Here is a 12,351-nt window from a genome sequence, read left to right on the forward strand (position 1 = left end):
CAGGTCCCTCTGCAGGGTCTTCCTACCCTCCGGCAGATTGACACTTCCCCCCAGCTTGGTGTCATTTGCAAACTTCCTGAGGGTGCACTTAATTCCCTCATCCAAATCATCAATAAAGATCTTAAAGAGGATGGGCCCCAACACTGACCCTTGGGAAACACCACTGGTGACCGGTCGCCAGCTGGATTTCACTCCATTCACCACCACTCTCTGGGCCCAGCCATCCAGCCAGTTTTTAACCCAGCAAAGAGTGTACCTGTGCAAGCCATGGGCTGCCAGCTTCTCCAGGAGAATACTGTGGGAGACTGTGTCAAAGGCTTTGCTGAAGTCTAGGTAGCCTACATCAACAGCCCTTCCCTCATCCACCAGACAGGTCACCAGGTCGTAGAAAGAATCATAGAATCATCGAATCATAGAATATCCTGAGTTGGAAGGGACCCATAAGGATCATTGAGTCCAACTCCTGGCACCACACAGGTCTACCCAGAAATTCAGACCATATGACTAAGTGCACAGTCCTAATGCTTCTTAAACTCCAACAGACTTGGTGCTGTGACTACTTCCCTGGGGAGCCTGTTCCAATGCGTGACAACCCTCTCAGTGAAGAACCTCTTCTTGATATCCAGAGATGAGGTTGGTCAGCCAGGACTTGCCTTTCATGATCCTGTGCTGACTGGGCCTGATCCCCTGGTTGTCCTGCACATGCTATGCGATTGCATTCAAGATGACCTGTTCTATCACCTTTCCTGGCACCGAGATCAGGCTGACAGGCCTGTAGTTCTCCAGGTCCTCCTTATGACCCTGCTTATAGATGGGTGTCACATTCGCAAGTCTCCAGTCAGCTGGGACCTCTCCGGATGACCATGACCACTGATAGATGATGGAAAGCGGTCCATCAGTCACATCCACCAACTCCATCAACATGCTCAGGTGGATCCCATCTGGCCCTGTGAATTTGTGACAGTTCAGGTGGAGCAGCAAGTCTCTAACCTTTTGCACCTGAATTGTGTGGGGTTTCTTCTGTTTCCCATCACAGAATTCCAGGTTTGTATATTTAGTGTGTAGTCATACTCAATGTCTGCTTTGCCTCAGTATGTGTAGTGTATAGTCATAATCAATCAAGAGGGATTACAAGGAACAATCCTTTAGAAAAGTAGGCCCCAGATTACTTCAACTTCATTACGAACATCTTGATCCACACATTTTTTAAGTAGCATAAAACCTTCAGCTGTTTAGCCTGTATAATCATTTCATTCCTCATCAGATTTAACTTGTACCAAGTATCTGAAATAACAGAGTAATAATATTATGTTATTTTCATATCCCTTCCTAAGATAACTGCTAATAGATACTGTATGTATCTTTTTATATCAATAAAACTTCTGTAACATCAACAAATTAATCTTAATTTGAACTCACGTGAGAGTAGAATCTGTCAACATAGATCTCCACCAATGCACTCTAATTTCCAAACAGATTAATTCAATATCAAATTAAGATTATAATTGCATATATTGTACCTGAATTGTTGGAAAAATAGGCTTTGAGATGAAAATATGTGAGCGAGTATAATGGAGTACAGAAAGAAGCTACTGCTGTGTGTCACATATGAGCTACCTATGAACAAAAAGACAGGCCAGGCCACAAATGTTAGAATGAAACACAAAGTGACAACGGTTCATAAATTAGGATTCCTCCAGTAGATTCCAATCAGAATAATTAATACTAATAGAAAGAAAAAAAACTTTTAATGAAAGATGAATGGAAAGTCTTATTTTATCTCCAGAGACAAAGTGGACTTCTGTAAAGTATTTGTTCTTTCTACCTGTGTTTAGTAATATTCAGACGTATACTTACACATGCCTGAAGATCTGGCAAGTGATGAACAGACATGACACAAAGATATAAATTAGGCAAAAGATGTTCTTTTTCTGTAAGAAAATTACAGCCTAGAATACGTATTTTCAGTTTAGTTCTTCCATTCATTGGAAGTCATTCTTCACATTGGAGAATTAAAAATTGAGTTGTGATCTGCATTGACAATAGTTAGAGTAGAATCTAGAACAGCATTGAGTGCAAAGAAAAATGTGCATAGCACGGAAGAGTCTTGAAATTTTTGTATAGTCTTTAAGGTATCATGTCTTTTACTTCTTTTACCTCTCTACCTCACCAGCCAAAAGAAACTTTTCTTGCACTAGTGCGGTCTGGGGAAGGGTTAAAATTGCCTAATGAAGTCTTATGACTTAATGATAGCTTTTTTTTTGCCTTTTTTTTTTTTTTTTTTTTTTTTTATGGAACCCTGTGCAATCAATTCCTTTCGTTGAAGATGCTTTTGGGTGGTGAACAGGAAAGGAAGACATCCAATGAACAGAATCCCGTAGCTGCCACAACCTGAACACAATAAAACCACTTTTGCATGCATTTCATGGGATCTAACCCTCACTTCCTGCTAATAGTTGGCAGAACTACTACATCAGAAGATTGCCATGAGGAGATTGTAGTGTCATTTATGAATAAAATATCTATGTTAAGCACCATTTGAAACAGGGTAGCTTAAACCCCCTGAAAAGCTATTATTTTACCATGCTATTCTACATTTTTGCCTGAAATGTATATCTTATAGTAAATTATAAATAAAAACTGTTCTGTTTTATAAATAATGTTTTACAGCTTATTGCAACCAATAAACAGCAGTAAAGAATGTTTTGATGTCTTCCAAAAATGAACTATGACACATTAGCATGAAATCTATTTTTATTTCCCATACTAAATGTAGTTCTTTTTTCTTCTACCTCAGTTATACCTAAAGCTTTTGCAACATTTCTGCTTCCGGTGGTGATTTATCCAGGTATAACATCTTCCTACCATAGCCATTTAAGCAATAACAAAACAAAAATCCGAGCAATAATGACATTTCACTACGCAATGTCTTGGTTATTTTTATACTGACTGTACAAGTGTAACACAGCTTATGAAACATATTTCTGGTATTTAGCAGCAGAAGGTGATTTCTGTTTGCATCAGTGATAGTCAATCAATGATTACTCATGACTGAAAAATGCAGACAATGTAATATAATGATAAGTTACTTTTGTGTGTATGTATAGAAAGTTAAGGATGTAAAGTGGTAGTAGATGTAGATGTAAATGTAGATGTAGACGTAAAGTGTAATGTGGTAGTATGTGTTGGTATGTGTGGTAGCATGACTTTTGACGATTGAAAATGGCAATATTTTTCTTTGATTCACAATTACTTTGGCATAGGAAAAGTATCATAGTGTTTGTAATTGTATGCTTACCAGAACCATTCTTAACTTGAATACTTGGGAGGAAATACTGCTTTGCTTACTTTCTGTGAAATGTTTGCTAGTAACTTTTGAATAAAATATTTTTGGTAGAATATTTTAAGTGAAAAAATAATATTTTAAATGAAAAACTCACAGGGAATAACTTCAGAATTTAGAATTTCATGTAACCAAAACTGAATTCTGGCACATGACAGACTTTAATCTTGTACAGACTGAAGAAAAAACTTCCCCATTTTCCTGGAAAAAAATGATTAATTTACAAGTTATCTGTAGATCTAGAGTAACTTTTAGAGATTAGTCTGAAAATAATTTTAAAGGATTAATAAATATAAAAATTATCTTAGAAATTCACTTTTCTTTATGACAAAATACTATTTTTTTCTACCATAAGACATTAATGACTTTTTTCCCCCTTTAATATAGAAAAACAAAGAGACATATGGTTTAGTTTTCTGAGTTTTTGTTTCTGTGTTACTGTTTACAAGACATGCAGATATCTCAAGTCATTTTATCTTTGAAGGTTTCTTTGAATTCATGAGCAATTTTTACAAACACCAGGTGCTTCTTTTTCCCTGAGACATGGCAATTCGTTATCCAGTTCTCCTCCATTTCACAGAATCACAGAATGTTAGGGATTGGAAGGGACCTTGAAAGATCATCTAGTCCAATCCCCTTGCCAGAGCAGGAATACCTAGATCAGGTCACCCAGGAACGTGTCCAGGTGGGTTTTGAATGTCTCCAGAGAAGGAGACTCCACAACCCCCCTGGGCAGCCTGTTCCAGTGCTCTGTTACCCTCACCATGAAAAAGTTTCGTCTCATATTTAAGCAGAACCTCCTATGTTCCAGCTTGCACCCATTGCCCCTTGTCCTATCATTAGATGTCACCAAGAAGAGCCTGGTGCTGTCCTCCTGAGACCTACCCTTTACATATTTATAAACATTAATAATGTCACCCCTCAGTATCCTCTTCTCCAGGCTAAAGAGACCCAGCTCCCTCAGCCTTTCCTCTTAAGGAAGATGCCCTTAATCAACCTCGTGGCTCTTCACTGGACTCAAGCATTTCCCTGTCCTTCTTGAACTGAGGGACCCAGAACTGGACACAATATTCCAGGGCAGAGGATATTTCTGTCAAATATATTGACACTATACTGTGGTCCTGATAAAATGTTTCAAAACTTTTTAAAATTTTGTGGCTTTGTTATTCTCTTTGATATAAAAAGACTAAGAATGTGTTAAAAAGCAAAGAGCATGGAAAAAAAAAAACGTAGATCTAATTCAAAGGTTACTTTACAGTCAAAGCACTCACAGTACACCGAACTTGTGAATTATCTATCTTCTATTTTATTTTAAATAGTCACGTTTAGTTCAATATTACTTCCTCATCACCAGTTCAGAGGTTTTCTTTTGATCTTGTTTGCTATTATTTAAGGTTAGAACCATGTCAGTACACATAGCATTTTAGTACCTTCTTTTCCTAAATTGCAAGTTATAGTCAAGTTGAAGACAAATACCCTGTAGGCTTTTTGTGATCATCCTATTGTGTTATTCCTCCTAAGGAGCAATTTGAGAGGTGGCTACTGCTGCATTTATGTGCACAAATCCATATATTGACCCCTTATAAATTATTATACTTTGTAAACTACCAGCACTTTCTTTCTTGTTTCTCCTCCTAGTGCTTCTCTCTGCTGAAGCAAGCCTACTTGTCTTCTTAATATCCAGGATGAGGGTAACAAGCTGCACCTGCACCAGTTAGTCAGGAGAAACAAATTACAAGGTCCCTACAGGGTTCCCAGGTATGCCAAGAGAAGTTCAATTCAGACAGTCTGCAAATGCTGTTTATTAAGATCTGCAAAACCATCATCTGTTCTCCACTGCTTTTCTTTTCACAGGAGCACAAATAGACCCCAGGCAGGAACCAGATGCTGTAGGTAAGACACTGTGGTATCAGAGTAAAATGGAGTTTCTACCCAGAAGATCTAAGAACAGAAATGCAGGAAAAATCACTATGACTTTAGGAAATAGAGAACTGAAATGTAGATGTAACAAGATAAATATCATGGGCTGTGTGAGATGGCTGTTTAGAAGCTGAGCACCATTCCTTTAGCTCTCCAACATACTCCTCAGCTTTTCTTTCAAGTAGAATCCAGTTTTCCACTGGACTCAAGGTGGATCAACAAAAAAGGCAACTGTAGAGGAGACAGCTGGATTTCTGTCATAGCTGGGGCAAAATTCAATTCCCAGGTTCCTGGAAACCTTCCAGTCTGCTGTTTTGCTCCAGATGTACAAGTACAGTCTGCCCCTTTCCAGCTCCGGGGAAGTGTGAATTTTCCTTTGCAGTGAACAAGAAGAGCTAACAACTCCTTCTGTTATTGATGTTGGATCTGAGTGTTGGCTGAAGTGGGATGAGAGGGCACCCTGGACACCCCATGGCCTCTATTCCATGTATGTGAGGTCTTTATTTAGAGAAGATGAAATTGTCATATTTCAAAGTGTGGGGCTGTCGCTCCCCTGGAAATCTGTATTCATAAAAAGAGGGGTGTGTGTCCTCTTAGTTTTGTTTAGAAATTGATCTGTGGAGTATTCACTCTCTTCCACAAAGAAAAACCTTGATAAACAGCTGATGTTTTGATTTTCTGTGCAGTTTCCTTCTGTTATTAGTAACTGTATTTATTTATTTATTTATTCCTTTCCCACAGACAGCAGCATATGGTATAGGAGCGTGGGCTTTTTAACACAAAGTTACAATGTAAGCTAAATCATTTTTTGAATCCTCATGCTGTGTTTATTACAAGATATTCTTAGGGCAGAATAAGTTTTATCTTTATAGAAACAAAGCCTGAGATTTTTATTTTATTTTTTATTTTATCTTATTTTACTTATTTTATTTTATTTTAGTGTGTGTCATGTTATATGAGGTTAAAGTGTATGTCATGGAACTTAAAAAACAATTATTTTTATTATTGTCTTAAACAGCAAAAAAAATATCCTCCCACCCTTCCCCCCCCAACCAATAGGAACAAAACTGCTCTGCTGTTTTTATTTTGCCATAATTTCATTTGCACAAGATACAGTCCCAGGACCATGATCAGATACTCCAGGCATATTCTGATATACTAATGTTCTGACTCCAGGAGTGAAAATCTGACATCCTGATACAATCATTAGAGAAAATTTCCATTAGTAATTGCCTTCTGTCCTGAAATTAAAAGATGATATTCCTCTTAAAACTATAAACCAATTAATGCTCAAACTAGATCTTTTTACACCTCATAAAATTAAAACCATTTCATGTAAAATTTATAATTTTAAATTTAATTAATGATAAATTACAAACGTTACAATATAGTTTATTTGAATCACCTAAACAAAAATCCCTTTATGAACTATATAAAATCCTCAAGAATTTATCTAGTGCCAGCAAATACTACATTTAAATGACAAAATAGGTGTATTCTCCATACAAGTTCTATCCTATTTGTGATTTTATTTTTCTGGACATTAAAGTTCAGTGAATAAGCTGTTGCTTTTCTGTTATGAAGAAAAAGGTCTAACTGACCTTTTGCATGTGGTTTGTTATTGATCAGGCAAACAGGATTTTTATCAGATTGCTTCAGAAACTTAAAAAAGGTTTAAAAAATATCCACTTTGAATTGCAAATATGGATCAAGAAGGTCATTGTCTATGGGTGAGAAGGTCTTTGTTTTATCTCATGACATTCCTGTCTTTGAAATGCTATAATGTTTACAGAAATATATGACTAGACAAATTCTAAGGCAATATGTAAACTTCCTTGAATTTGATAGTTTAGAAAAGAAATTCTGACAGATCACTAAGCTGAGAGAAGCAGCTGACAACTTTCTACAACTATAAATTATAGGCATTTGTTTATTTCTATTTAGCATTTCCATTTCTGTCTGCATACTGATGATGTGAATTGGATGGATAGACGTTGACTAATCTGTAAACACTTTAATTGGCTTCTGAAATGTAGCAGAATTGTATGCCAGGGCTTTATCCACAATTAAGTCAAATTTTATGAACTTAATTCCTCACTATTGTTTCCTGCCAAAATGAAATTATCAAAGCCTTTCCTCATTGACATGCTATGAACAATTACAGGGTTGTTTATGAGCACTACTTTGGGATTTTGTAATGAAACAGCCTCTGCCGAAAGTACTGATTTGCAACACCATGCTGTGTGTTGACAGTATTTTTATTAGGAAAGTTTGTTAGGCCTGAAATGCATTTTGGAAAAGGTAAAAGGTGTGCATGCGCAAAAAAACTGTGCTTGCACCCTGAAGTCACCAACCAGATCATGTGTGCCACTGACTGGGCCTCTAGCAGTTATCGAGTTATGTGGGTACAACGCTCAGAGGAAAGCACTTTCCCTGTGGGGTCCTAAACCCCCTCAAGTCAAAAAAAACACCTTTTGATCTGAAATATACTAAAGGTGCCTGTAACTTTTCCTGCAGAGTTAAAACAGGGCTTCAATATTTACTTAATTTCTGTTATTTTGAGAAGCAAGTGTGAAAGTCTAAGGAAATGAAATATTATGAAAGATTTCTATGTATGTTCTTGCTGCTCGAAAGATTTACACTCCAGAGGTATACAGTGCATTTCTCATATAGACTGAATTTTATACTAGTCTTTGTGTTAGAAAGAATGCTTTTTCTTAAAATACCATGTATGATGACTATTGCTAAACATGTCACAGAAACTTTGCCATTGGTACTCAATAGGCAACTAAGTGGTCTGAATAAATACACTAAATGTGCTTTACATGTGTGTGTTACACAGATTCATCTAAATTCCTAGCCTCTTAAGTGCATGTTAATTCTGTATTTTGTATCTTCACTTTGGATTATTCATCCCTGCCCTTCCCTGTGGAGAAAGTATCAGAAACATTGTTTTAAGTGCATTGTGGAGACTTGTAAGCATCGCTGATAAGCAACAGCCTTGGGCAAAGGAAAATTGAACAGTTTGTTCTTGTTTATCTCTTATACAAACTTCGTAAATGGAGGTCTGCAAACTTAGTATGAGAGGTTGCTGAAGGAGGGAGTCTTGTGTTGTGGGACAGCCCTGTTTTGGCGGGAGAACAGAATCTTGAGGGCCTGAGTGAAGCCTTTTGCTTCATTATGTGTAAAATGAATATTAACACAGAAGTTAACACCTGAATATGATAATGAGCTTAATGAAGTACATGCTAAACATACATGACTATAGTACTTATAGTACTTAGCTCTTCACCCAAATCATGCTAAACATCACCCCAGGGAGGGAACAAATAAGGTTAGAATATAAAGGAAAGTTAAGAGTCATTGTAAAAAAAAAAAAAAAAAAAAAAAAAAAAAAACACCCTTTGTTGACGAATACCTGGGACTGCATTTTACTAGTACTGTTATCATATATTAGCACTATTGCAGTATATGTATTTATCAGCAACAATTCCAAATCTGTCACCTTATTGTGTTCAACTTTGCAAAACCCTCAGTGAAAATCCTTAGTTTGACTCTGAAATGTTCAAATCCTTGACTCTGATAAATTCACTTTAACGTGACAGTGCAGTAAAAGAAATTGATAACGTCTTTATTTAGATTAGCTGAAAAGAAATAAAAAATATATTTTTCATTAATAAAAATCCTCTGCTAATAGGAGCTTAAGGATGTTCTTTTTTTTTTTTTTTTGCCATCTCTGTTTTTTTTCCTTATTTGTTTTTTTTTTATTTAAGCTCTTTATTTTTACTCTATTATATTCCCTGCCTGGACATTAATTTAACCAAGTTCCTGATATGTCTTTATCTCCTTAATTCCTTCTTAAGAGACAGCTGAATGAAGACGCTGGAATTTTAAAGTACTAAATAGCAGAAATTTTCAAATCTCTTCAGTAAAAACACTCATAATTTTGAGCAGAGCAAAATTCTTACAGCAACAGCAGTTGTTAAACTATTTGTTACTTTTCTTACAGTGCATTATAGCAACCTCAGCTGGATAAAAATGCTCTAAAGCACGGATCTTTTCTGTGGAAGAGGGGGAAAAGAGTTTTATTTAATCCTTCCAGAGTCACAGGTCCCTTTTGTACAGATCCAAGTATTGCTCTAGGTTTAGACAACATTGCATACAAGGCCCCAAAGGAAGGAGATGCAGTCTTGAACTTCCAGTCACAAAATGGGTTGCCACACTTCTCTCAGACCATTTGTCATTGATAAAATAATCTTATTACTAAAATGTGAGAATCACATTTTTTTTTCCAGGTTAGTTTAATACTCCTTGCAGAATTCCAAGCTTTTTGGTCTGAACAGGACAAAAATGGTCAGCTATTTTCCAAGTTTCATTCTAATGGCTAAATGCTGATTCTTGTGAAAGCACATGCTAAATCCTTACCAAACTGCACTGTGTTGAAAGCCTCTGTATCCCCAAGCTCTGTCACCCTGCTAACTGACTAAAATTAGTATGGGTTTATTTGTGAGGCTAATTATCCTTGTAAGAGACTTGTTTGAATTGCAACACCTCTTTATCCCCAACCAGCCTGAAAGAGACTATGCAGCACTAGAAAGAAGTAATGTTCAAAGCCTGAGTTAATTGTACATATATCCGGTTCCCTCCCATGGAAGCTAACATCTCTGGTATTTGCTAATTTATGCATGAACATTAAAGACTTGTATTTTCAAGCTCTGGCTCAGCAATGCACAGGCATTGCTGAAGATTCAGCTATTTAGGTCAGTTCAACATCTGACCCTGTTGCCTGTGCTTGCTAATGACTGGCCACTGAACTCCTAACCTTCTTCAGATATTTCACCCAGTTTCCACAGTAGTATTTGGTAGTACTGTAGTAACATTCTTGGACAGAATACAAGTATGGGCAAATATTCAAAGCAGTGTTCATTATAATCACTACCGCTTTTGGGCTGATGAAGGAACTAATAATGATTTGCCATGTGTTATCTTCCCATGTTGCTGTTTTATGTTTTCTAGTAATAAACTTCTTCGAACATAGAGTAAATCTGTTTATGTGCTCTAGAAGTTATGTGCTCTAGAAGGGTGTGCGTAGTAGTGTGTGTTACACGTTGTTTATATGCTTGTGTGCATAACTATGTATTGCTTTTTATTTATTCATTTTTATTCTTACCTATGTATACCTTTTATGATGAACACATCACGTAGAATATAATAGCTTTCTTTTTTCTATTTTAAACAATTTTCAGCTTTGTGATTACTATTTCACAGTTCATGTCATGAAAATCTTTTCTTTAAGTTTTTAAAAATGATGTGTGTACTCAAAAATGGTGGTGAGCAATGTAAATACTCTTTCAATGTACTAAAATGTACAGGCTAACACATTTATACTAAGGATAACTGACACTTACATAGAAGATAAAATGATTATATTGCAAAAGTGTTGGGGCACACAAATTCATTGGAAGGATAAGGAATGTTCCTTAGAGAATCCCATTTCCAGACATCACTGATCATAGAAGGGCTGCTTAACTCATTTGAATTTTAATATTAATGAAAATCACAAGAAACTAGTGACAAATCAGAGGAGAATAAAAATTTTTTACATGTCAGTAGTCACGGGAGTTTAGACATCATAAATGAAGTGGTATACTGTGAGGGAAATACTGGTGCTCAGATTCTTCAGGAAGACCTGAGTTCTTACTGTGTGACTTTGTAATGACCTGTTACTTATTTGCTGTTGGATGGGGAGAGCTGGAGCATGGCAGCTTGTAGAGCAGCCAACCCTCTCCTTTGATCTCTGTGCTTACAAGAAGGACAGTATACTCCTCCCTCTTCTCCCAGATGACCGTATCTCCTACATTTTCTGCACACCTTTGAATCTGATGGTATGCTTTTTTTTTTTTTTTTGGCCAGGAAAAGCACCTCCTTCTTTGCTGTGACTTTTTAAAATTATTTTTGCAGCTACCTTTAGAAAAGATTTAATTCAAAGTCAGCTTGTAGTTTTGTCTGTTCTCCCATTCCCTTTCCCCTTCTCTCTTTGTCTTTTGAAGATTTATAGTCATACCAAGGAAGTTTTACCAGCCCGTCTTTTAGCTCTTACAGTCCTTAAAACTTAGGACCCTCAGTATGTTTTTCTATATTTAAATAAGCAACAGAACACACTCTTGGGAAATTTGTACTTTTAGCATAGGTGTTTTCAAAAATAACAGGTCAAGAAACTCTCTAAAGGTGAATTTACATAGCAATGAAAAAATTGCTTATATTATCCAAAATCAATCCTCCCTTGATTTTGATAAACAAGGAAGAAATTTACTAGGCGCACATTTTGTTTGTTGTACAAGGGAACAAACATGGATTTAAATCACTTATATTATAACATATAATTCTGAATTATGTAATATCTGTGTTTGTAATTAAAGGGCAGAACAGATGGTGGAGTCTTAGTTTAAAGCAATGTGTCTATTAAAGTAATGCATGCTGCTAAGCAATTGTTCCAAATCACAAAAATATTCATTCATTATGTTTTCAGAAGAAACACAAGAGTCTGAGAGATGGTATTTCTTGGGGAGACTTAAATCAACAACAAAAACCACAGAAAAAACAAACTGGAACAGAGAGTAAAGGAATCATTTTTAGAACTGATAGCTAATAAAATGCAATGTTAGGAGTACTAACTATTTTTTCATAAAAGAAACACAAAATTGCATATATGAAGATTTTGTTAGATGCTCACAGAATTATTCAGTGTGTTGAGCTGTGGGAAAATAAAAAAGACATCATCTGTGGACTAACATTCATGGACAGCTGAGCTGACCCAACTACTCACTCACTCATGGAATAGAAAATTTTAATGGTAAAAGTGAGAACAATTGTGGGTCCAGATAAAGACAGTTTGCAAGGTAAAGCAAAAGCTGTGTATACAAGCAAAGCAAACAAGGAATTCATTCACTACTTCTCACTGACAGGCCACTTCTAGGAAAACAGGGGTCCTCATGCTTAATAGTTTATTGGGAAAACAATCCCTTCCCTTCTTCCTTCGTTTCCCTCCAGTCCTATGACTGATCGTTATGTCACATGGCATGGGGCAT

This window comes from Cygnus atratus, chromosome Z, assembly GCF_013377495.2.
Source record: "Cygnus atratus isolate AKBS03 ecotype Queensland, Australia chromosome Z, CAtr_DNAZoo_HiC_assembly, whole genome shotgun sequence".
Lineage (NCBI taxonomy): Eukaryota > Metazoa > Chordata > Aves > Anseriformes > Anatidae > Cygnus > Cygnus atratus.